The sequence below is a fragment of the Macaca nemestrina genome, chromosome 15 (assembly GCF_043159975.1).
Source record: "Macaca nemestrina isolate mMacNem1 chromosome 15, mMacNem.hap1, whole genome shotgun sequence".
NCBI lineage: Eukaryota > Metazoa > Chordata > Mammalia > Primates > Cercopithecidae > Macaca > Macaca nemestrina.
The window spans coordinates 45,082,474-45,109,450 of NC_092139.1; the positions used below are offsets into that span (position 1 = coordinate 45,082,474).

Sequence of the window (26,977 nt, forward strand, 5' to 3'; positions counted from 1 at the left end):
CAAAGGCTCAACACCATGTGGAAGATACCAAGACTTGGGGCTTGCACCCTCTGAAGCAATAGCCCAAACTGTACCTTGGTCCCTTTTATTCATGACTGGAGTGGATGGGATTCAGGGCACCAAATCTCTAGACTGCATACAGTGGAGGGACCATGGATCTGACCAAAGATTTAAGACGTTTATTCCTCCTAAACCTCCAGGCATGTGAAGGGAGGGGCTGTTGCAAAGGTCTCTGACGTGCCCTGGAGATATTTTCCCTATTGTCTTGGTGATTAACATACAGCTCCTCATTACTTATGCAAATTTCTGCAGCCAGCTTGCATTTCTCTTCAGAAAATGGAATTTTCTCTTCTATCTCATTGTCAGGCTGTAAATTTTCCAAACTTTTATGCTCTGTTTTCATTTAAAACTGAATGCCTTTAACAGCACCCAAGTCACCTCTTAAATGTTTTTCTGCTTAGAAATTTCTTCCACTGGGTACTGTAAATCACCTCTCTCAAGTTCAAAGTTCCACAAATCTCTAGGGCAAGGGCAAAATGCCACCAGTATCTGCTAAAAGATAACAAGAGTCCAGTTCCCAACAAGTTCTTCGTTTCCATCTGAGGTCACCTCAGCCTGGACTTTATTGTCCATATTATGATCCACATTTTGAGCAAAGTCATTCAAGAAGTTTCTAGGCAGTTCCAAACTTCTCACATTTCCCTGTCTTCTTCTGAGCGCTCCAAACTGTTCTAACCCCTGCCTGTTACCAAGTTCCAGAATTGTTTCCACATTTTCAGGTATAGACAGTAGCTCTACTGGTAACAATTTACTATATTAGTCCATTTTCATGCTGCTGATAAAGGCACACCCAAGGCTGAGCAATTTACAAAAGAAAGACGGTTCATTGGACTCACAGTTCCACGTGGCTGAGGAGGCCTCACAATCATGGCAGAAGGTGAGGAGGAACAAGTCATGTCTTACATGGATGGCAGCAGGCAAACAAAGAGCTGTGTGGGGAAACTCCCGTTATCGAAACTATGAGATCTCATGAGACCCATTCACTACCGTAAGAATAGCACAGAAAAATACCCACCCCCATGATTCAATCATCTCCCACTTGGCCACTCCCACAACACACATGGGAATCATGGGAGCTACACGATGAGATTTGGGTGGGGACACAAAGGCAACCCATATCACATATGCAAGATTTCATCCCTGAGAACACTATATGCATACAGAAAACTGCACTCAATTGAAATGAACTATGTTACTGTCCACAAAATGCACACAAGCAGACACCTCAAATATCTACTGGCTGCCTCAACTCACTAGGAGCCACAACTATACACATCCAGTGTTACAACTTTCTGATTTCGAGTAAGCCTCTCTCCACCCTTCACAGTCACTCACAAGAGCAACCTTTCTAACATCCCCATCCACAGGCAAGCTTCAGGTCTTTTTTAAAGCAAGACACCATAATTATTGTAATATTTAAGTGACAGTAAGTATATTTCTAGACCTTTGGGACTCATTTGACTTCTCACCCTGCAAAGGCTTCCAAAATAGCCTAATTCTGAGAGTACTTTTCTGAGCTCCAGTGGAAGCATGGGAGAACTCTGCCCACCTTCCTGCATTTTTGTCTCCTGCGTCTTTCGGTTATTCACTCTTTAGGAATATGCCAAGATGAAATCCATGAAATTCAATATAAGCCTTCAATCTCACCCATTTTTGAGACAGAAACAGTCTCTGAAGAACAGTCTAGCACAATTTTAAAATTGTTTAAATGTGATTCTTTGTAAAATGAAGGAAGAAGGATACATGAACTCTAAAACTTTTCCAATTTGCGGTCACAACTGGTCCCACTCTAGTCACTTGGGACTTAGTATTCATATTGAAAATGCTGACATTTAAAGTTTTTTTGAGCATTTCATTAGCACTAGAGTCACACCCCAATGTACTCTATAAGGTAACAAAAGAAAATAAAAGCAAAAATCTTTACCCCGTGTTATTGTTTAGTGAGTCAGTCACACACAACAAAGGCAGTAAATCTCCACAGCTAAAAGGAGCTTAATGACTGAAACATTCTCAGGGGATATGAGAAGCAGCAAAAGAATAATTGCAAAGAATAACACATGATGCCTGTGATTCTGAAGATCACTATAGTATAATATTTGAAAGTGAATTACTGTATTAATCCTCACTAGAAGCTCCAAGGAAGAGTATTTTCGGTTTTAATACAGACTTACACCATGACTAAAGGTTCCTTTAATCTTGGTTGCCTGTCTTTGTCTTTCTGTAAAATGGTCCATCTAAACTTTCCTACCTTCCCAAAGTGGAATGAGGATTATCTATTAAATACCTGCAAAACCCTTGGGAGATGTGAATTGTGGCACTATGGCTGCATGACAGTAGATGGAGCCGCGAAGACATGAGGAATTGGCTGATTCACTGGGGAGAGAGGACAAGTGTCAGCGAGTATAGGAAACCTTCATTCTTTGATCCCAAGGGATCACAGAGCTCCCCACAGTCTGTTCATGGGCACTGCACAAAGAAACAGAAAGAAACCTGCACGTTCTCTTCAACCTCACTATGGAAACAAACCTCGCCTCTTCCCTCACTCTCTTCATGTTCCCCAAGTTGCAAAGTTATAAGTAAAATCATAGCAAACACTATCTTTTCTTCCATTTTTATACAGGTATTTATACCTTTTTTAGCTTTTCATTTTGAAAACAAATGTAGCAAAAAGTTGCAAAAATATTACAATAAACTTTACGATACCTGTCATCCATATTCCTCAGTCATTGACATTCTGCTGTTTTCTATCTCTAAATACATCTACGTCTCTATATCTGTGTGCATGTATCTACATATAAATATATTTATGCATTTATATTTGAAATTATTAATACTAATGAAACTTTCGAGAGTATGTTCAGATATCATAATTCTTAATTTCTAATTACTTCACTGTATATCTTCCAAGAATATGAAAATTTTCTTATATAACTACAAAACAAAATTAAATGGGGAAATTTCATTTTGATGGAATACAATAGTGCCCCCTTATTCTCAAGAGATGCATTCCAAGACTGAAAACACAGATAGTACTGAACCCTATATAGACTGTCTCCAACTTACTATGGTTCAACTTAAGATTATTTTTGCCTTTAGGATGGTATGAACCCATTATGTTTTTCCATTTCAGTACAGTATTAAAGTAATGGGATATTCTATACTTTATTATAAAATGGGCTTCATGTTAGATGATTTTGCTCAACTGTAGGCTAATGTAAGTGTTTTGGGCATGTTCAGGGTGGGCTAGGCTAAGCTATGATGTTTGGTAGGTTAGGGGTATTAAATGGATTTTTGATTTACAATATATTCAACTTACAATGGGTTTATAAAGATGTAATCCTATTATAAGTGGAGAAACATCTATATATACTTTTTTTTCTATACACATCTATGATAAAGTTTAATTTACAAATTAGGCACAGGAAGAGATTAACTGTTATAAAATAGAATGATTATGACAATATACTATAAAAAAGGGATATGAATATAGTCTCTCTCTCCCTCTCAAAGTATCTTATTGTACTGTACTCTAGGTAATGGAAATCACAAAAAGATAAATCATGGATAAGCAGATGCTACTATACAGACAGTTTCTGACTTACAGTTTTTCAACTTTAAGATTAGTTTATCAGGATATATTCCCATTAAAGTCAAGGAGCATCTGGATTATGATGGTTCAATTTATGTATTTTTATGATGGGTTTATAGGGGTATTAAATACATTATAACTTGTGATGTTTTTGACTTGCAATGAGTTTATCAGGATGTGATTTTAATGTAAGTCCAAGTATCTGCTATTATCTAATATACAATACAATCCAAGTCAAATTCTGTTCATTTTCAAAATAATGTCTTTTGTAGCTATTTTTTTCAGTCTAGGATACAATTCAACTGTATGCATTGCATTTAGTTTTTAATGCTGTTTAGTATTCTTTATTGTGAACAGTTCCTCAGCTATCTTTGTTGTGCATGTCATTAATATTTGAAAAGTATATGAAGATTAATCTATACAAGCATATTCCTGTGTGTTTCTTCACAATTAGATGCAGGTTATATTATTTTGATAGGAATACTACAGAAGCTTGAGACGATAACTGTTTCTGTAGTTCATAATAACATGGGTTGGCAATTTGGACTAGGCTCAGCCGGGCGCCTCTGTCCTGCCTGGCCTCACTCATATTTCTGCCACCATTTGCCCAGGAGGCTGGGATTGACTGATTTAGGATGGCCACAGCTGAAATGGCTTGTATCTTCTCCAAGTGGTCACTCCTCCTCCATAGGCTAATCTGAGTTTGCTCACATGGCAGCTGGCCAGAGTTTCAAGATAGTAAGTGGGAACATGAAAGACCCTTGAGACCCAGGCTTGGAACCAGCACAACCTCATTCCATCACAATGTACTTGTCATAGCAAATTATAAGACCAAGCTACATTGAAGGTGTGGGAAATTCATCTCCATGTTTCGATGGTAGGAACTGCAAAGTCATATTTCAAAGCATGCGAGTTTAGGGCATGGAGGAGAATTGTGGCTATTTATGCAACCACATAGTTATCACCATCCACAGTTTATAGCAGTTTTTAGTAGTGTTCATTATCAAAAGGAAGTCACAGCATATGGCTCACCATTCCCATCAACAGCCTCTTTGAATTTGCTCTCTGAAAATACTAGGTGTAAAACCCTGCTGGTTGAGAAGGGTTCAACGTAGACTAACTCTATTTAAGAGGCAAAAACAGCTTAGTATATTGTTACCAACTTAACTGTGATTTCCTCCATCCATATAGATTATTTGTAACTTTGAGTTTAACACATTGCGTCCATTTTATAGACGCAATCTATTGAGAAAGAGTTGGAAGAACTGGATCTTTTTCTTTTCTTTTTTTTTTTTCTTTTCTTAGACGGAGTTTCACTCTGTTGCCCAGGCTGGAGTGCAGTGGCGCGATCTCCGCTCACTGCAAGCTCCACCTCCCGGGTTCACGCCATTCTCCTGCCTCAGCCTCCCAAGTAGCTGGGACTACAGGCACCTGCCACCATGCCTGGTTAATTTTTTGTATTTTTAGTAGAGACGGGGTTTCGCCTTGTTTAGCCAGGATGGTCTCCATCTCCTGACCTCGTGATATGCCCTCCTAGGCCTCCCAAAGTGCTGAGATTACAGGCGTGAACCACCGTGCCCGGCCGGATCTATTATTTTAAGTAATCAAGGGTTATATGTCACATTGTGTCTTGTCATATTAAACAAAAGGACTTTCTTGAATCAAGGCAAAAGACAGAATGATGATCTTTCAGACTTTATAAAACACTGTGACAGACATCAGAAAAGAGCAGACGGAAGACTCCCAGAGGAGGACTGGGGAAAGCCAGGACTGTATTTTCACAAAACTGCAGCATGAAAATCCAAGACATACTTTTCTGGAGTTTCACAGGGTCATGCCAGATGGATGATTGAATAGAGACTGTGGAAAGTGTACATTCTGGAGGGAAGAGCATTTCAACCTCAGAGTAGAACGTAAGACCCCAAGCTGGTAGGCCACAGAACGAACTTAGGGGGTGTAGCCAAGTGGGGACATCTTTGGACAGTCATGACCTGAAGGTGATGGGCTAAAAACAAAAATGTCAATAGGATTTAACATCTCTGCCTTTGGAGTTTTGATATGGTAGCTATCATCAAAAAGTTCCACAAAACAAAGTAGGAATACTTCTTCTCCAGGATTAAAGAAGTTAAGTTTTGTGTGGAAGCACCCCAAATCGGCATAGTGCAATAACACATAAACGGTGTGTTTCTCTCCCCAAAAATGGACAGAAGTGATATATCAGATGTATGCAGGGAGAGAATTTAAATAAAATTTTGTTAACTTTAGTACTATTTTTGCATGCTTTAGTGAACATACCTCAAGCATCTGCACACTTTTATTTCAGAATGTCATGTGGCTTTAATTTCTTAGCAGGATCTTGAATAATCTTTAGGCCTGAGAACACAGGAAGTAATTTATAATGATATGGCATTTAGATCATGTTCATGCATTTAAGTGTCTTATTTTTATTGGTAAAATCTGTCAATGAAAGAATAATAGTTGTTGCATATTTAGACTTTTCTAGAGATTTCCATCTTGTTTACTTGATACATCTTATACTTAAATATTCACAAATCTACAACAATCAAGATCTTATTAATAATAATTAAAACATGACGTGGTAAAGGGAGGTCCCTAAGTAATTTGGGGCTCAAGTTTTCTAAGTTAAAGTATCTTATGGTTCAAATTTTAAAGAATAAAATTTCCATCCAGTAAAGAAATACTGCCACCATGGCCAAAGGTATTTTTCTTATCTCCATAAAACAATTAATTCAGCTGAAATAAGAGAAAATGATATTTAGAAAACACCCATTTTATCATGTTACTGAACTAATTATAACCGTGCAGGAATTTTCAGTAATTTTCACAAGACTCTGACCATTGACCCTCAAGTTCTGCCAAAATTTTTTATACAGGAAAAATAGCGGTAGTAACCTATTCATTTATCTTATCTCTCTGGACACCTACTTATCTCTCTTTATTTCACTTATTTATTATGGTAAATATCAACTCATTTTTCAGATGAGAAAGCAGTTGAGGGATCACTGAAAGTTAAAAATAGTCAATGATACGGGGAAAAATGGGATAGAACATCTTGATTTCTGTCTTAGTGGATTTAAAAAAATGTTTCTTTTAAGGAGTGATCTTTCCATATAAGACATGTACTTCAGCCACAACAGGAAGCCTCATTTGGGCACTGAATTGTACTCTACAAAGTCCTGAGCTGGCCCATTAGCTACACATTACTTTTGACATTCAACTAATGCAGTGTCAATTTAACTAAACAAGTGAACTTGTTCTGTGGGACATAAAAAACAGAAGCAAATGTAACCATAAAATATACTTGATGTGACAGTCCTTCCTCATCTACCGTTAGGGTACTTTATTTAGTTGAATAACTGGAGTTGACTGGGTTATCACGCAATTATTTTATTTATTCCTCTTGAGCCCAGCTTAACTGTCAAAGACGTTCTTCCATTTAACAAATGAGTCTCCATACTAGTCTATATATTACTGTAGATTTTGGAATTATAATAATGAATTGGGCTAAATCCTTCCTCAAGAGGTTTAATTTGAAGGGAAAGAAATGTAGGCACCAAATTTTACTATCATGTGGTAGGTGAACTAACAGAAGCAGACACAGGGTGTTTTGAGAGACCAGAAGAAAGCACCTTATCTTAGGCTAGGAGGTCAGGCAGGGCTTCAGTTGATTCTTAAAGGTATGTGGGATTGATTCAGGAAGAACAAAGAGAAAAATTCAGACCAGGTAACATGAGAATGTCATGGCATGAGACTGGAGAGGGGGTAATTACAAGTGGGTTTTTAAAAAGCAGAGCATAAGTTCAGGGCAAGTAGCGGTGGGAGATGGAGGCAGAGAGATGATTTTACCGTGTTCCTTGGTGCAACTGAAGATGTAGTAATTTTATTTAGAGTCTTTTCAGTTACTCTAACCTGGCTGTGTTGCTCCTAATTCTTTTACATTCTTTTCTAATTCCTTTACCAAAGGTTTGTTATAAGCTCTCCAGTGGTGCAAGGCTCTTAGTACAGGAGCTTTCTGGATCTTTTCTCCTTTTCTACAATGTCCTTTTCTTGCCAGAGGAATTTGTTTTTTGAGCCTAGCCCAGCCCAGGAGCCTGGCTTTATTCAGGGAAAGCCTTCCTAATGCTATTACCTAAATATAGTCAAATTGTTCCTATATAACTAACTGTTCCTGCAGTAATTGACATAATTGTTCTCTGCACCCAGCCAGGTGAAACTCTAGCTTTGAATGACAAATTTGTGGGAAAAAAAAAAAGTTAAGATATGTACACAGATATTTACGTCATACCTCCCACCTTTGGCCCACTTCTTTTTCCTCTCTGTTGGTAGCCTCAGAAATTTCAGTGCAAAGATAGTCATTGGAGTGTGATTAATCATTGTGAAAAATTAGAAATGAGAGAATGATTGAATGTATCATAATAAGTTCATATTTGTAAACTCATGTTTAAAAACTTTTAAATGAAGTTTTCTAATATTGTACAAAGATATGAAAACTTCCTACGATGTATATTTAATTGAATGAATTGAATTAAATTAAATGCATGTCTTTGCTTTAATTTTTAATTTTTAAAAATATTGCAACACTTGAGAAAGTTATAGGGAATGATCTAATGAACACTCAGAGAATCTGAAGGATGTGATCAGTGTTGAGTCTGTGACTTGGCCAAGAATTTTGGAAGCATTGCCTTAGAATCCAGTACTCCTTATTTCAAGTCTAAGTTTGCCTTCTACAGTCTGTTTCCTCCCTTTCCATGATAAACATTTCATCAGACTATCTCTTTTCCTTACTTCTCTTAGAGCAACTAAAGGTAGAAGAGGAAATTGCTTCAAACTCACCCTCTGGTCATAAATTATATCTCCCATAATTTATGGCTGGACAATTGTTTCAAGTTGTCTTCTCTTCTTAAGCCAAAGTTCCAATATGTTTCAGAGATTTACCAGAATTTAGATTTTAATATAGAATAACTGACTATATAAGTAAACTAACACATAAATAATATTTTAGATTTTTGTAAAATGTTACTAGATCTATAATACAGTGACAGCAATAAAAATAAAACAAAAGTCAGTTTAAGAATGTTCTTCATTGTCCCCACCTTCAAAAAGCATGGGTGTGCTAATGTAATTAATTGAAATTATAGGTTTAATAACTGCAGTGAGTTTTTTGCCATTCAAAATTGAAGCCAATAACAATTTAATTTGGCTTTACATTGAAGATCAACACATTCTTGGACCATTTTCCTAAGAATAAGTTTCTTTGGGCTATAAACTTTGGAACCTAACAAGTGATTTTTAGTCCTGGAAATTCACTGGTAGATGAGAGTAGACCTGTCACAGAAGGTAGCTAGAGTTGGGATCTTGATTTTCTTTGAACGGAGGTGGATAGGAGCATCCAGGCTCAGTGTTCTTTGTTTAAAGAAATTGCTTCTGCTGGCAGTGTCCAGTCTTGGCACCATTTCATGTCACTCTTAGCTGGGGGCCAGTTCATTCCTCCCTCAGTACTTCCCCTGTTCTAAAATTGTTTCCTCAAATGACCCTTGTCCTCAGCACTCACTGACTCTCTGTAGTTGAGGACTGGAAGAAATGACAATCATCCAACCAAAGTGTCTCAACGTATTTTTAGTTGAGCCTTTAATAAATATCCATGACAGCCCATTTTCTATCTTCAACCTCTGCCAGGATGCCCTACCCTTGTCCGAAAAGTAAGTTGTTCTGACCACTAACATTCAGAAATTTTTTTCTATCTACATGTTTTTTTTTAATACCTCATCTCAGAAATTCTGATATGCATATCTCCCTCCCAAAGGGTATGCTATTATTATTGAGAGTCATTGATTTAATCTAATCATCCAACTTTACAAGTAAAAAGTTCGTAATCTGCACAAGGTTAAAGAACTCATGAAAAGTACAGAATGAAACCTGAGTTTTCTTATTCCCAAACTAGACCTCTAGAATAGAGCTGTGTTGAGAATTCAGGCCTCATTGCTTCCTGTTCAGTTTCTCCATGCTGTCCTTGAATATTGCCTCCAACTTTTATATCCTAACCACCCCAGAACTGCTATCCCACCAACAAGACCTTACAATAGTGACTGTGGAAGCCAATCAAGTTTCTGTAATGGGTTTCCAGACTGGGACACAGTAACAGAGTGTGCAACTCACCAGTGGTTAGATCCTGTCATGATATAAGTATCCATTTACTGAATACCTTTCATGTTTTAAGCCAGCGCCTGGAAATACAGATAGAAATAAAATACATAGTTCCTGGAAATACAGATAGATATAAAAGCTAGCAGTTAAAAGTATTATTTGCGAAAGATTTCCCAACCTTTGCCAAGTTTTCATATGATGACACAGAAAGTAAAGCCGTTTTTTTCTTCTTCTGTGTTCCTAATTTCTATAATGCTGGTGAAAGCAGCAGCGTGTAATAGGTTAAGCAGTAAATTAGTTGTTCTAGCTATTTCTCAGCTTTGGCATGTCTCCTCATTCATAAAATGAGAGAGTTGAGGCAATTAATCACAAAGATCCTTATCTAACATTCTATGATGTTCTTTCATCCAAATTCTTATTGACCTGATGGAAATGCTTGTCATTTTCCCATACTATGCCCCTGTTAATCAATGGGTCATTATAAAATGACTCATGAAACTAGAGATTTGTTTGTAGAGATTTGAGCATCAATTTATATCACCCACACACATAGTAAATTTCTCACTATAATGCAAAAGACATGTAGCATATGTGTGATATAAGTAATACTAGCTATTTCTAGGGGTGACTCTACGCTATCCTGACACTTTTAAAGTGTGTGTTTTCATTATTTAGCCAAAGATTACCAGGAAATTTCTCATGGTCAAGCCTATTCTACAGATAAAGAAAGTGGTAGATTCTGTCCAAAGTCCTAAGAGCCCTGCTCACACATCTCCCTGCCTAATAACAGCCTCCCATTGCCTCCAAACAAGCCAGCTCACTATCACTAATCAAGATGGCACATCTAGTGATGACTACAGTCTATATAGTAAACCAGACTTCCTCTTCAAAATAAGCATTTTATCTCATATAAATAACCTTCCTAGTATTGAATGAAGGAAAATAAATTTGGCATCCATTTAAAATGGAAAATATGGTCACCAATTGTGATAGGCCACCTCTGTGACAGCCATGAATGATCTCCCGCACCTCCTGGTATCCATGCCCATGTGTAATCCCCTCTCCTTGAGTGTAGGCTGGACTTCTTTACTCACTTCTAATAAAGGGAGTACAGTAGAAGTGATGAATTTTACATCAGAGATTAATTTGCAAAAAGAATGTGGCTTCTGCCACATCAAGCCCTAAGTTCTCCCTCCCTATCTCAGTGTCTCTGTCTCTGTCTCTTAATGTATTTCTGTCTCTATCTCTGTTCCTCTCTCTCTCTCTCTCTCTCTCTCTCTCTCTCTCTCTGTGTGTGTGTGTGTGTGTGTGTGTGTGTGTGTGTGTGTGTGTGAGAGGGCCAGAGGGAGGGTCTTGGAATACCTGTTCTGGGAAAAGCAAACTGTCATTTTGTGAGTGGCTTATTGAGAGGCCAACGTGTCAAGGAGCTGATAACTCCAGCAACAGCTAACAAGTCCCCCCAGCCTGCCTACAGCCATGTGAATGATCTTGGAGGCAGATCATCCCCCAGTCGAGCCTTCCAATGACTGTATCCCCAGAGAGCACCTTGACTGCAGCTTCTTACGGACTCCATGCCAGAGGCACCCTGCTAAGCTGCACCTGGATTCCTGATCCTGTGAGATAATAAACTTTGTTCTTAGCTGCTAATTTGAGGGTAACTTGTTATACAGCAATACATAACTAAATTCCGACAAAGTAATTTTGACACCCCAAGTTTACTCAGTCTTCTAATCTAAGGGAAACTCATAGTTCATGCTCTCATATTTGCTGTCATTTTTTCAGCAACAACAGAGCTTTATGAATGGATCACAGCTGTCCCAATGTAATTCTCCAAGAGGAAACCCTGGCACCATCTGCCAGCATGGAATCAGCCAGCCCATTGTTAACGACAATAACAGAAATTTTATCTAAAGTATTTTCACTTCCTCACACTCATGTTCAAGCAGAGCTTCTGAACTTTCCTTTTGGCAAACATGTCTCCTACTGCATCTTTAGTCAAACAATTGCATTTTCTAGCCCTTTGCCCGGGGACATCCCTTGCTATGCCAGCTGCCCAGAGCTCTTCCAAAGTCAATGCCCACTCAGGGGAAATGCCACACGTTTTCATTTCAGGTTCATGTGGATACCCATTTGAATGCATACCTGTGTTTTAAACTTTCTTGAGGTGAAATAAATTTAGACTTTTACATTTGTCTTGTAAAAGGAGAATAGTCTAAGATATTGGCCTTATGCCTTTAGTTTGTTCCTAGTTTCTAAAGTGGCATCCACGTGCGTAAAAATGCAACTTACTTCATCATTTCCATAACACAGAAATACCACTTTCCTTGTAAAAGTTATATTTAAATATATCATATTTATCATATTAAATATGATAAAATGATTTCTCAGGATGGCAACACCACAAGGACTCAAAAGAGACAAATCTATATGTTCAGAGCATGGTCACAAATGTTAGAGAATTAGAGCTTTGGAAGAATCAGAAAAACTATTGAAATTTTATCAGGATGAGAAGTGTGCTTTTAACTATCTAAATAGTCTACTGGACATAAAACTATATTGCAGTATCTAATAAGCCATTACACTCACTAATAAGCATTGATGGTCATCTGTTCTGGTTGGGTAGACAGGTACCAAGTGGTAAAAGTGTTTAAGAAGAACTTCATGTGTGAAAATAGGAACACTGAGAGCTCAGACTCAGACAAGTGGGAGAAACAACCTACCTGCACTGAGGATATAAATTTAATATTGGAGGGAAGGATAACTATTTTGCTTCATCTGATTTTACCTAACCTGGACTGATGTTAACTCAATTTTTTTTATATTCTGTATTTCATGTTATTTAAATAAAAATATCATGTTTTCCATTGTCTGCAATCTATTGGTCTGGCCAAAAGTAGAGAGCACATTAAAAATATAACAGGATTAAACTCTATGAGAGTAGAATAATGTCATTGCTACTGGGGTGGTAATCTAATCATAATGGCAGTAATAATTCCCAAGAAGCCAAACAAGACATTACCGGAAAAAATCAAGGCCCACCTCCATTGGCACTGACTGGTTAATGCAGCTTTCCCATATATGGATATGTCTGCATGTTATGATAGAGTCTTGAGAGAGAATCAGGAACTTATACAAATAAAACTGTATTTGATGAACCTACCATATCTAAAATTAGAGCAAATGTATTTAAATCCTCCAGTCACTCTCCAGAATTATGATGATGGTTATAAGAGATCAGTAAATTGTTCTTACCCATTTTGCCTTCTTTGTCAATTTGAGGAGTGACGGTAGGAAGGTGTGTATGCCTGAAGAGAGGCCCACATGGCCATGCCAGCCAGGGTGGCCTTGAGTGAATTTAGTGGGAAAAGAAGTTGTAAGGTCATAGGTAGATCATAATTCCATTTTTCTTCTTATCAATGCTACTTCTTGGATATTGCAAGTTTCTTGGGTTAGGAAGATTTTGTATTCCTCCCTCAAATACAATTTGATTCTACATAATTAGCTTAAATAGAGTCAGCCTGATAGAGAGAGTACTGAATTCTGAATCTGAAGAATGGAGGCTTCTGTCTCAGCTCTGTTCTTTATGGTATGCTACACTGTGTTTCTACACATCAACATGCAATGTGAAAGGTAAGAATCTTAAATATTTATGTATCTCAAAAGGCTGATGTGAAGATTAATATTGCAAGTGGAAAGCCAGAAGCTATTGGTTATGTGATTATATTTTTGTTATTATCACTGCTAAGTTATTTGAAACTGATCATTTTCCATAATGCAAAGTAAAGACATAGTATCACCATTAATGTTTAGGTGAGACCTAAATGAGTAACAATAGAACTAGGGTGTGTTGATGCCTCTTGTTCTTACTTTTTTTCAGAGACTCTTAATTTATTTCAAATTTTACACCAGTCTGATTTATATCCAAACAAGTCCATTTCAGTTTGGGGGTTCAAGAAGGTTCTTTGCAACACCCCATTCTCACATGTAACTTCTACCTTTTCTCAATGCCTAATGAAAATCCCAGTAATGGCTTTCATTCCACAGTATGCACTCGATTTTAAAAAACTATTGTCCTCCCCACACCTGCCAGGTAAGATAATGCAATGTCTTCAATCCACTAGAAGTTAGGAGTGACTGATTGCTGCTGCTTGGCTGAGACCTTTGGTGGTAGGTGGGGAAAGAACAAGACACCAGGGGCCTGGAGAATCACCCATGTATTAGTCTTTCTTTACACTGCTATAAAGAACTGCCCAAGACTGGGTAAATTTATACAGGAAAGATGTCTAATTGACTCAACAGTTCCACATGTCTGGGGAGGCCACAGGAAATTTAGAATCATGGCAGAAGGGAAAGCAGGCACATCTTACATGGTGTCAGGAGAGAGAGCATGTGAAGGAGGAACTGCCAAACACTTATAAAACAATCAGGTCTCATGAGAACTCACTTGCTATTATGAGAACAGCATGGGGGAAATCGCCCCCATGATCCAATCACCTCCCACCAGGTCCTTCCCTTGACACCTGGGGATTGCAATTCAAGATGAGATGTGGGTGGGGACACAGAGCCAAACTATATCAACCCACATGTGAAGAGTGAGGATTCAGTAGGGTTAATGAAAAAGTTGTGGTTATTTTACCCATGAATGTCCCCCCTTCAGTGAAATTAGAACTTGACGGCAGATCTTCTCTTAGAACATTTAATATCTTTTTATTTTAAGGTCTAAGAGAGAAAAAAAGAAAAATTCCAATGTCTTTTTATTTTAAGATCTAAGAGAGAAAAAAAGACAAATTCCAAATATGTCATGCTATGGGTTTTTGGATAAAGCAAGTTTGATTCAAAAGGCTAAGTACTAGGGGTCCATTAATGTAGAATTCCAGCAAATACTGAAGGACCATAAAAGCAAATACTAACTTCAGAGAACTAAAATTAGAACAGTTAAAATATATATATATAGCATACATATGATATATTATATACACGCTACATATGTACACATTTGCTACATATATACACAGATATGCTTCGTATATGTAGCATATATGCCGCATATATACACATACATACATCTGTATATGTAGCATACGTGTAATATGTAGCATATGTATACATATACTTGCAGTATTAATCTTCATATCAACCTTTTGAGATACATAGACAAATATTTAAGATTTTTACCTTTTACATTGCATGCTGATGTTTATATATGTAGCATATGTGTACATATGTAGCATATATATACACACATATATACATCTATATATATGTATATAAAAATATATATCTACTTAAATTGGGTCAGCAGTTAAGAATCCAGATTCCAGGAGATCAGATGTTCAGTCTGCCCTTGTAAGCCCAGTCTAATTGGATGCTATTGTGTAAGATAAACCATCTTCTTTGCCATGCATGGGGCCCCGGAAGTTTATTGTAGTGGAAAGGACACTGGGGACATGAGAGAAATCCTCTCACTAATAGAGGCAAACATTTAGAAGCAAGATTGCAACTAATCTTCTCTCACTCCAGCCCTGCATGATGGAAAACTTTGAGTGAAGATATGAACAAAAACAATGGATTGCGTTAATCCTTTTCTACCTGGGAAAAGGCATCCACACCTGTCAATTTGGGGTGGTTGCCCAGGAGGGAACTGTGGGAATACAGCCATGGGAGAATTAGAGCTGAGTTGCCAGGCGGGCCAGATAATTCCTTCTTTAACAGCTTGAAGCCCGGGAGTCACATTTCCTACTTACAAGAAACTTTCCAGGACGTAACCAAATCTGCGGTTTCCCAGGAGGTCTTGGCTTGTCTCACCAACAGCCCATGTCCTTGGAAGATACAAGCTTTTGTTGTTTTGGGGGAAATTTGGGTTGTGAGTGTGCCCAACACACCCCTGGCAGAGCCTGGATGAGAGAAAGAGGCTCATCTTTCAAGTCCTCTGCCACTCCCTTTGAAACAGGGCTGTTTTTAAAGGGCCTCGAGACTTACTTCCTGGCTGCGACTTCAAAGCACAGATGAATGCTTGATTTAGAGCTCCGGGGCCTCCATGTCTATTATTATTATTATAAAATAAGAACAAGTCAGCCACGTGTTTATAAACGTCCCATGACAGCAAACTCACTGGCTCAAGGATGCAACATTAGGCTGTGTCTGCACTGGAGGTAGGGAGGCTTTGCCAAGGGTGGCAAGCCCAAGTAAGGTTGTTAAATGCCATGAAAAAAACGTCCCTGGAGCACAAGAGGCAGCAGCATTTCCTCAGTTTTAGTGGGCATTGTGTTCGTTTGTTAGGAAATGGTCACTGACAGCAACATTGTTTGCCTTGTTGACATATTCTGAGAATGCAGAACAAACTTGTGACTCAGAGGGCTGAGAGAAAGCTGTAAGGAGTTGGCGAAGGGAGCTCAACATTACTGTTATAATTGAACTAAGGGCTTAGGCCTTTATCAGCCCACCAGGCTATCAGATGGCAGGGTAATGTATCTGTAAGTCTTTGCCTGAGAATGAGTTCAGTGTTCCTGAAAGTAAGTGAAAATTGAAGTCATTGGTTTATTTTCTGTTTTCTTGGCAGGTGAGATAGAACAGGTATAAATTCATAGTAGTATAAACTAATGAGAAACAAAACAAGAAAGAAAAGAAAGAAACAGCAATCAAAAGCAACAGAACACAAAGTGAAGAAAAAGTTAAATACAGAAAAAAATGAACAAAGGGGTATCTTGATTCAGTTTCCTTAGAAGCAGGGCTTAAAACAAGAACTCAGGTGTGCATGATATATTGACGGAGGACTCTTAGAAGAAGAGAAGAGAGAAACAGGAAGAGGCAGGGGTGTAGACTGAGATGGAATCTAGCCTTAGCCTGACCCGGTGGTAAGCTCTTGAGCATGAATTGAACAACAGAGTTGGTGTTCATTTGAGGCTAGAGGACTGTCCTTTCATACTTCAGTGTTAGTTGAGCTTCCTGGATGGGGGTTAAGAGAGAATAGCCTTCAGGCTGATGGCTCTTGCTGAGGGCAGTTCTCTGAGGAGGGAGCGGCTGTGATCCTTTAGCAACCCACTTACAGCAGCAGGCAGATGGGTCTGCAAGCCGGCAAAGAGTATCTACAAGACACCAAGAGTATCCACTCCAGGGGCCTATTGGAGTGATAGCCAGAAATCATCCTCATTGCCAAGAACCACTCTCCATTTCTCATTCCTTCATTATCTACGTGTGGGATAGATTAATGTGGCCTAAAGCAATGGGAACATTTGGAAACATTGGTCCCTTGGAAGGTTGAATTTTAACGTCCTGAGGAGCTTTTAAAAAATACAGATGACCAAGCTATGCTCTCAGATATTGTGATTCAGACAGTTGGAATGAGATTTGAGAATTGCATTTAAAAAGTCCCATCTCCTATATCCTAGTAAATTCTACTTTTAAATCTATGTCACCAGAGAAGATCTTCCACATGTGAACAAGAAGACAGGCCCAAGGATGCTTGTTGAAGCATTATTTGCAGTGATGAAATAGATAACATTCTGAAGGCTCACCAATGGGGAAACAGGAAATGAATTGTGATGTGTCATTCCCTACATCACTGTGTACCAGACAAGTGAACTCACTGATACATATAGAAAACCTGAAGTTGAAGGAAAAAAGCAAGATGTGGTGCAATGAAAATATATGTAGATAACATTTTAAAATACAGGCACAAAATATTGTTATGTTTTCATCTCATACACACATACATAAATGTGTTAATATATAATACATATTTATTTGTCAAAACATTTTTTAAAGTTTAAAAGAAAATATAGCAGACTCATCAAGGAGGTGAGAATGAAAATGGAATTTGGGATGAAGTCAAAGCATATCTATAATATTGCATTTTAAAAAAAAAGGTCTTAAAAAGAGAATATAACAAAATGCTAAGAATTGTCATCTGAAATGCTTACTCATGTTACCTGAAATGTGATCTCATCAGAGATGACTGAACATTCTCTCTAAAATAGAGATAATTTCTCCATCATCTTCTCTCCTAAACTTGCTTTATTTTTCTTTATGGCATATATATGTGTGTATAAAATTGGTGCTATCTATCTGCTATCTATATTTTTCCATCGTTCCGACTAGAGTATGAGCTCCTAGAGGGCTGGAGTTTTGTTTATTTCACTTCTGTTCAGAATTGAACCTGTCACATAGCAGCCTTTCTGTAAATATTTGCTGAACCATTTGTGTAGCTGAATAGGTGATCAATTCTGGTGGAGAACACAAAGATATTTTACATTATTCTCAGGGCATTTCTGTATTTTTTTAAAGTTCTCTTTCACAGCCACTCCAGCTTCCTAGAAAAGTTCCTTGGGTAAATTGCCTGTTTTGCAATGATTAGCAGGTTTTAGGAACTGTGGGTCTACGGCAGATGGACTCCTACAGACAGTAGCTTTGACCTTAGGTTTAGCCTCAAGATAACTACACAAAGCCAATTGAATAGCAGAGTTGGCATTTCCCTGTTTACACTACCATATAGAAGTAAACAGGTACATAGCCTGACTTTTTTCTAAAACATAAATATCAGAGTCAAATAAAATAAAAGTCAATGATGTCTTTAGCCAGCAACAAATGTGGTTAAATTGTTCTTTGTATACCTGAAAACTAAAGGAAAAAATAAACTAAAGAGGAGAAGAGAGAGAAAAAAAAAGTGAAAAAAGTGTTGGTTTTCAACCCTTGAAGCTCTAAACCCTTCCCATCAATATGGATCACATGGTTTTTTTGTTTTTTTGTTTTTTTAACTTTTTCTGACTAATTTTTAAATTGTTTTTACTTTTTTAAAAAAACATATAAATCCCAATCAGGGCTTATAATCAAAATGAGATGAGATGACACAATTTCAGCCAAAAACAAAGAAACTGCTTGAAATCTCTTCAACTGCATCACAGACAAATGTGTGGCTCCCATTATTATTATTAATTATTTAATATTGAAAAGTTTAAAAAATACAACCTGTGTCTCGAGGGCCCCTAAGTAATTAAGCATGCAAGGTAAGGTACTACTAGGAAGTATGCATATGAAAAACCAATGGGCCAGGGTGTTTTAGCCCTGACCTTGTATACATCCAGTCTGGCTTCATAGACACATGTTGCAGAATGGCAAGGAAATAGTTGGAATAGCAAAGGGTTCAGCAAGAGGTCAAATAAGACGAGGGAAATAAAGAGTAAGATGACGATTGTGAGGAGGAATCCCCTACTTTCATAGATATTTCTAGAACCATTGTTGGCCCCAGTGACGGTTTACCAATTTTCAGTTATAGCAATGCTGTTCCCTATGCATATGTATCTTAATCTTATTGATCATTTGTTTCAGGCATTTTTGACTTGATTAGTTTCTAATGCATTGTTTAGATATCTTTAGATTCAGAGAGAAGGCCCAAAACATAAAACAATTTATAACTAGGAGTCTGAAGCTATAAAAGTCACCTAACATTTGTGCATACTATTTTCAAAGATGTTGAATTGTGTTACATACTTAAAACAGCATCCTTCTAAGTGTATTATAATGATCTGCTTTACTCAGAGTCTACTGATCTCTCAAAGACTCCTTGATCCCTCAATATGTTTTATATAATTCAAAGAGAAAACAAAGGAGGGTCCCTCGGTTATATATCTTCTGGAAATATTGGGTTACAGCTAATCATCTTTCTGTATTGTCTGACTTCTTCAAATTTTTAATATTCCACAGTGGGCTGTGAATGCACAAGTGTGAAACATAGTATGCAATATTTCCCTAACCTATTTGCACAGAGAATTATTTGTTATTGGAGCTTGCCTCCACAGACCAGACTTTAGAAAACACAGACCTAGAATTTAACCAGTAGATCAAATGAAACTTTAGTTTTATGTTTAATACAAAGTTAAAAAACATGCTTCTCTAATCACATGAGTGCTTTTCTCTTTGGATTGAGACTCTCCTGCACAAATTTGTATATAGCTTAGTGTATAACAGGGGAGGGTAGTGATTTCAACTACTCCTTGGAGCTGTCAAATGCTGAATCCCACTGATTAGCAAGGAGTTTCTCTCAATGTCTGAACAGCTTTTTCCCCTGGAGTAATATGTCTCTGAGTCATAGGGAAACATTGCTTAGTAATAATTGATATATAGCTAAATCTTCTAAGCACTTTTTAACTACACAAATGCTTCTTGCCCCCATGAACAATGAACAAGACAAGAAACTTCCTTTTAACTTTAAATTAACTAGCATTTCAAAGAGTTCCAGAACATCTTGCAAACTCACTTCTCTGAGGACCTCTAAATAGGACCAGTGACTCCCCTGAAGGCGCCTTCTACCCCAGAGCTCTGTTTCCTTTAGATACTCAAGTACAATAAAGTTGCTTTATAGTCATAGAGGAAATAAACAGAGTGCTGTTCTCAAAGAATGTGAAGCCCTTACCTGGGCCTTGAAGATAGGAACATTTATGAGTCCCAGGGGACAGGGATAGCCCCCGGATGTGAGTAATTTCCAGAGAAACAAGTTGATCTGAAGTTTTTCCTGGAGAGTTGGAAAATCTGCCACATGTCATCCAGTGCGTATTTCTTTGGTGGGTTTTACACTGGGTGGCATTCAGCAGTTTTATGAGAGCAAGACAATGGATGGAGAAGCCATAAAAAAAATTCTTCTAGTTCTTTAAGGTATGAGTCATCTTTACCATTGAAACCTTTGGTCACAGCCTGAATAGAAGAGGCAACAGGCACAGCTTTTTTTTTTTTCTTTTTTTTGGCAGGGGTGGAAGGAGAAGAGTTTTCAAATGTGTTGCTTCCATTCAGGAGGGAAAGATTATTTAGGGTTCTACTGATTTTTCATATGTGGTTTGATTGCATTTTCCCTCACTTGAGTTTCTGGATGTGCTCACAGATTGAACATCAGTTATGTGGGAACTTTCAGTGTCAGTTTCTAAGAGTAGGAGGCATGGCAGCATTAATTTGACCTTCTCCATGACAAGGGATCCATTTCAGAAACAGTAATAATAGCTCACACTTGTTGAACACTTATTTGTTCTCAGGACCTGATCTAAACGTTTCATATGTCTTTACTTATTTAATGTGCATAGCAGCCACAATGCAGAAGTTGTGGTAGATTGTGCAAAAGTGGCTGCAATTCTCCACCCTTCCCTGTATCTGCATCCCTTTGCAATGTAACTGCAACTCCTTGCATCAAGAGATGAAGTCAATATCCTCACCTTCTAAATCTGGGCTAACTCCCTCGTGGCTCTGTGGTTAGAGGTGCTGGCTGACCTTGAGTGGCCCCACATGGATGGCTCCTCTGGCTTCCTCCACATGGTCTCTCACCCTTCAGCTAACTAGCCCAGGCTTGCTCACCTGGCTGATGGGCAGGGTCTAAGAGAAAAAAGACAAGGGCAAGGTCTTTGTGAGGTCTAGGCTCAGAAGTGCCACAACAATACTTCTCCTACATGCTCTCAGACAAAGAAAGTCATAGAGGGCAACCGAGATTTGAGAGGTGAACAATAATCTACCTATTGATGGGAGTTGCCACAAAGTCACATTTCAAAGGGCATGAATACAGGAACAGCCATTTTCCCCTATGGATTTCATTTTCCCCCATGGGTTTCAAAGGACTGTGAGAATCCACATTGCCATCATCTAGAACAGTAAGAAGCGAACTAATGATTAACACATTCAAACATCAGCTCATCATTAAGTTGCTTTAGAAGTGAATACTGCACAATCTTGTCAATGATTAATCATGGTCTTTTCACATAAGTCACCTAATAGTTTGACATTGTCTTTCAATTTTCCCCTTTATATCACTAGTTCTTTTACTTTTAAGGCAGACTTGAACAAAATTCATTGTTTATTATATAATAAGTATAGTGAGTATACCACTCCAAAGAGGACTGAGCAAAGCAAGAAGAGAAAAACCTGATGCAGTGCTTTTCAGCAAGAAGGTACATATTAGAATTACCTGGGGAATGTTCTCAAACTTCCTTCCCTACCTCCATTCTGAGACATATGTTTATTTCCAGGGGGAAGGAAGATGAAGACAAGCACTTGTGTTTCAAAGAAGCCCTGGGATAATTCTAGTATGCATTTCCCTCACTTCTCCTCCTCAGTTAAGAATGTCTGCCTAACAGTCTGATGGAGATGTTTGAATCCCTTTGATAAGGCAAAATTATTGTGGCAGTATAATTAGAACAATGTGTTTTCATACAAGCTCTTCTATGTTATAGCCGAGAAACCTTGAGAAAGTCATTGGTCTTCTGGGAGCCTCAGTTCCTTCATCTCTAAAATGGGCATCATAATAACTTGCCCATCTCAGAGGCTCAAATGAGATAATTAGGAGAAAAAAAGTGGTTTGCAAATTGTAAAATTCTAAAAAACTGAAAGGAATAGAAACGTTTAGTAACTTCCCTTAATTATGCCAAAGCTCTGCAAGTTAGTCTAGAGTATTCTGTATGAAATATTTTAAAAGCGAATCCTGCCATTTCCTGACAGATGTCAGTCATTTATCTTTCCCATGATCTCTCGGAATGAGACTTTCCAAATCTAGTTAATTCCTATCTTTTAATATACACCACTGTAGTGTTGGAATCCTGCCAGAGATTCGGAAACAGGCTCAGAGATGAAGTTAAGAAGTCATTTTGCTGTTACTGTGCCGCTGGGAACACAACATCATTTACCACAAAAATTCGGCTTTGTGTTTATTTGGCAAAAAGGTGTAATAATTACTCATGGTGACTGTATAGAGGCATGTTTGAAAAATAGAATTTTAGAGGAAGGAAAGTCAATAACTTACATGTGTACTGTGAGGAGGGAAATAGAACTAGAAATAATTTGGAGATGGTTGCTTTTCGTAGAGGAGTGGGATCAGACAGATGGGGCAAGATGAAGAGTAAACTGACTGAAGGTTAACAGCTTCTCAGTTTTGTGGACACACACACACCACACACACACATCTGAAATTTTATCTAGAATATAATATATATGAAAAGCAAGTTGTGAGACACTGTATATCCTTAGATTTCACAAGCTGTAGGTAGAAGAGGCCACCACTGTGTTGGAACCCAATACTCTTTCTCAGCAGTGGGAGCAGGACCAGCATGGTGTACCATTCTAGGGGAACCATCTACACCACAGGCTGAGTGTCAGCCTTGAGTGGGAGAGACACTTATGTGTACATCGTTTACATAAAATGATGGATAATTGCAGCATTTCAATTTACCTATTGAATTTGAAGTTTTGAATGGTAAATGTTTTCACTTCTAAGAAAACTTTGCCCTTTTTTCTCATTTCAGAGGGAACAACACAGAGACTCAGAACGGATAATCCATTGTCCCTGGTCCCACAGCAGTTGAACCCAGGTAGATAATCAGATCTGAACTGTTCTGTTCTTTTGTCAACATGTTTCAGAAAGTTACGGTAGCCACCAACTGAGCTATTTCCTAATCCCCTTCTGCTAGAAGTGCCCCTGTGTTTGCTCATTACAGTGTTGACGGTTATTTCACTTCTATACTTAGGGGGCCTTCGGGGATTATGCCGGCGACTTCTCAGAAGCCTATTTATGCACTACCCAAGAAGGAAAGGCCTGCAGTGTCTAAAATAGTTATAAAATGTCTGTGAGATTTGAGTGGGGTCTGCTTTTTTCTCCTTTCTTTTCTTTTTTTCTCCCTCTGCCTTGTTTCACTTTATGACCACTCACTGGTAAACTGACGCTGGAATAGCAGGTTGAAATGCCTTTCAAGCGCTTTGATTGCCACCATGAAAACAAACTGCTTTTTGGCCTTCTGTAGACATGATGTCTGAGAATTATTATAGTCAGTCTTTGCTCATGATTCCACGAAGTTCTCCAATTCTGCAGCATGCCCCATATTGCAGCTTTTCCAATTCACAGCCCAGCATACATGCAAGATTCCTTGGAGTATCTTTAAGATCTTGGGTTCTATAAAACAGCTCCTGCTCATAAAAACACACACAAACTTACCATTGTTGAGTGTTTTTTAAATAGAATCAGGAACGAATCTGTGACCTTGTGGCCCCGAGGTGGGAACACTATCTATAAAGTTGCCCAGACATTCTGCCTGTCAGTAGGACATTTTCATTGAACGTAAGTATAAAAAAAGAAGGAGCCAGAATAGGCCAAAATTTTTTACATGCCACAGCTCACTTTATACATTTTAAACCTTGTTAACATTTGCTAACAAGAAAGTTAAGAACTTTGAGCTATAAAAATAGGAATGTCTTGCTAACTAAATAAATATATGTGTGAACTTTGGGTTCTGCTCCTTGCTCTGGACCGGCTCATGATCATGCAAAAGGAAAAAGAAAAAATTAAAAGGAGCCTAGTTTTGGCTTGTAAAATCTCTAACAAGTCCTTAGAGTTTTCTTTCCTTGCATGTTTCTCAGAGTTTCTGTTGATTGCATCCTTTGCAGAATTGAAATTCACGAGTCATTCAGTTGCTGATCATCAGTAGGATTGTGAAGATTCTGAAGTGTTTAGATTTACCTTTTAAACATTAGCAAGATCACACTAAGAATATAGAAACAACAGAGAGAACTTAAGTACCGACCAGATGGAAGCTTTAACTTTTGGAAGCAGAGTTGCCTGGGGCATCTTTCTCCATCATCACTGTTCATCAACTTCCATCTGTGTATATTTTCTGGGGACTTGTAAACCATTTCCTCTTTTCAGTTTCCTGTTTCCCACTCTAACCATCGTCACTTCCTTGTGGTAAACAGCTTCCTTGCTGGGCAGTAAACAGTATTATTGCTTTCTTTCGATTACATCAGTTCATGGGCTTTCCCTAAGAAACTGAAGATAGCTTGAGAGTCCGCTCTCTCTGTCTCTGTCTTCATCTAATATGAAAACTCAAAGAAATATTTAAAAAAAACCTATTGACAGTAATAAGCTAGAGAATAAAAAGTAAACATAAAGTTATAGTGAAACCCAAGACAATTTAGGTGGATGCATCTTTGGTAGAAAATTCTTGTGGTGGCTATGAATTGATTCACTAATAAAATTTAATTTTTTTCAGTGTAAAGTATGTCTCTAAGACCTCACTTCTCTGAGCTGGGAAAACAGTTCAAGCCAGAGCAGTGTCAGAGTTCTGGGAGCTTAAGCAGTGCAAAGGCCTTTAATTCACAGACGCTTCTATATACTTTATGTAGACAAAGCAGTTGACGCTTACCATTCTAGAAGGTAGGTACTATTATCTCTGTTCTACAGATGAGCAGACTCAGAGATGTCAAAACTGACCTCCCCAAGGACACACAGATAAAAAATGTCCGAGCTAATATTTGAACCCAGGCCTTAGGCTCCAGAGTCCTTGCTTTAAGTCCTCCTCAGGCACTGTGAGAGAGACGGGGGGCTGTCTGGTCTTCATTCATCAGCCCACACAGGATGTGTCTCAGCAGCCCACCTTCTAAGCTTCTATAATTCCCCTGGCCAGTGTCTCTGCTGTTTCTACAGTGTGCTTGGGGTTCCATCAACCCTTTGTGAGGCAGCCTACAATTCCTCCTTAGACACACTCCGTGGTTGCTTTTCTCTCTGCAGATCTGCCACCTCCCCACACTGCTACCTATTGCATTTCACACACAATCTCATCTCTGCCTCTATCTCCTCCTTCTCAAGCCAGGAAGAAAGCGGTTTCTAGGTGAGGTCTTTCTTCAGCACTCACTTATGCTTTATGCTCATGAATCCTCTCACCTTCCAGGCCTTAGGAAATATAATCCAGCCTCCCTCAAAGGCTCTTGCTGGTTTTCATCTGCCCTTCTTATGAAAAGACTTTCTTGCAGCAATGCAGGAGTAGAAAGAAGTAAATAGGAGTCTGATGTTTGCAATCCAGCTTCTAGTACTTTCCTCACATAGATATCCTGGCTTTGTGGTTCCACAATCTACCACCAGTGACTCCTACCCTCAAGATGTCATCTCCAATGACAATTTAGTCTAATGATGGACTAGACCAGAGATTTATTATCTTAGGGCATTGCTCAGCCCTCATTTGCTTTGCCAGCCTGGGGTCTAGAGGGTTGCCACTTAGCATCCAAGTCCCATTTCCTGAATTTGTCACCACAGTTAAAGGATTCCCACACATTTTTGAGGCAGTAGGTGGCTGCCTCCCTTTACTCCATGAAGCTTCCTCAATATGGAGAGGCTTAGGGAGTTATGAAGATGTTTAAACCCTGGGAATAGTCTCAGGCAGCAATGCTTGAATCCCAGGCAAGAGCTGTGTGGCTCTGGAATCTGAGCACAAGTTCCCTAGAAATAGATCCAGAGAAAGGAATTTGAGTGTATGTGATTCCCTGAGGGAAGTCTCTTAGAGGACAAGAGAGAGAGAGAAGCAGAGGAATGGAAGGAGCTAGGCAGGGATGTGGTCTCAGCTGAAGTCAAGCCTCAGTCTGATCACATGGGAGGCTCTGGGCCATGGATTGTACCAAGTTTGTCTCAAATTGAGACAAGGTGCTGGCCTCTACTTCCCCTCATCATTAGCTATAGGATGCCCCGGGTTGTGGATAAACCTCTGGGAAAGCTGGCACTTTTGATCAAGAACCATCCTTCAGATAAGGATGGGGACAAGTGTAAGCAATTCAACAACCACAGTGGCTGGAGGAACCACGTACACTGGTTTGGCAAAGAGGATTACATGTATACCAAGAGTATTCACTACACAATTCAAAAGCCAGAGCCATCCTTTCACATGAGAGGTCTTTTCCAGAGAGGAGCTTTTGTTGGATTGACTTTATTTCTAGGAACCTCTAACTCTAGTTCTGATAAGCCTCAGTATTGTGATTTTTGGTCCTAGAGTGCCCATATTCCATATTGGAGTACTTAGAGAAAGTTATGTGGTCTCAGTATCTTCCACAGAGTAGGTATTTAATATGTAGATATCTAACTAAAATACTAGAATGGAGAATAAAATAAATTAGTATCCTATGACTCTACCAACATTTTCACTTGAATTTCGATAGAAAGGGAAGAAATATGACATATTTACTAATATTTATGACTCTTGATTTTTAATCTTATTTAAGAAAAGAGATCACAGAACTTCAGAATAGGCAGAAACCTTAGTGTCATCTAGTCTAACCCTCTCATTTTACAGGTAAGGAAACCAGGACCCCAGGAAGTCAAGGTCTTACTGACTGTGGTTTTGTGTGTCTTCCTTTCTCTGTGATGGTAACTGTACTAATGAC

At 38.5% G+C, this 26,977-nt stretch overlaps 1 long non-coding RNA gene across 4 annotated transcripts in view; it reads right to left on the reverse strand.

Annotated features, from left to right (window-relative positions):
• Positions 1 to 26,977, reverse strand: part of LOC105481514 (uncharacterized) — a 168,912-nt gene that overhangs the window by 130,217 nt on the left and 11,718 nt on the right. Inside the window, exons 3-7 of one of the 4 annotated variants that reach the window (XR_011613504.1) lie at positions 21,304 to 21,430; positions 21,010 to 21,166; positions 9,827 to 9,894; positions 5,945 to 6,022; positions 5,342 to 5,654 (exon numbers count right to left, since the gene is read on the reverse strand). This is a non-coding gene — a long non-coding RNA (uncharacterized lncRNA). Of the gene's footprint in view, positions 1 to 2,344; positions 2,434 to 5,341; positions 5,655 to 5,944; positions 6,023 to 9,826; positions 9,895 to 21,009; positions 21,167 to 21,303; positions 21,431 to 24,354; positions 24,532 to 26,977 lie in introns of those variants that run through there. The other 3 variants (XR_011613505.1, XR_011613506.1, XR_986999.2) reach the window with 3 other exon arrangements.